The following is a 386-nucleotide window of genomic DNA, read 5'->3' as shown; positions in this document are numbered from 1 at the left end:
CGGGACGGGACGGGACGGCTTGCCGAGCGGCCGTCGGGGGAGCGGGGTCGGCCTCCTCCCTCCGCGGGATGTTTGTGTGCCTGTAGGTGTATCGGTAACTTCGAGGGAGTTCTGTGGATCTTGTGGTAGCGGGGAACTTCGTGTGGGGAGTGCTTAAAGGGAAAAAATGCTCTGTTAGTGTGTAAATGAATGGAACGGGACGAGAGAAGCTGTCTGCCCTCCCGTGAAGGGATGCTGGTGCCTGGGCTTCACGGGGCACACCTCGGGGGTAGGAAAGTGATTTGAAATGAAACCCAGAGGGATGAGCACGTCCATCAGCTTCTGAGCTACCTGCTCTTCTCTATTTCTCTTTCTTCCGTGTGTCTGGGAGGTAGGTGAGGTAGCCA

This window comes from Meleagris gallopavo, chromosome 2 (genome assembly GCF_000146605.3).
Source record: "Meleagris gallopavo isolate NT-WF06-2002-E0010 breed Aviagen turkey brand Nicholas breeding stock chromosome 2, Turkey_5.1, whole genome shotgun sequence".
In the NCBI taxonomy this organism is placed as follows: Eukaryota; Metazoa; Chordata; class Aves; order Galliformes; family Phasianidae; genus Meleagris; species Meleagris gallopavo.
The sequence above is the reverse complement of the archived record's forward strand: the minus strand, read 5'-3'. Positions refer to the sequence as shown.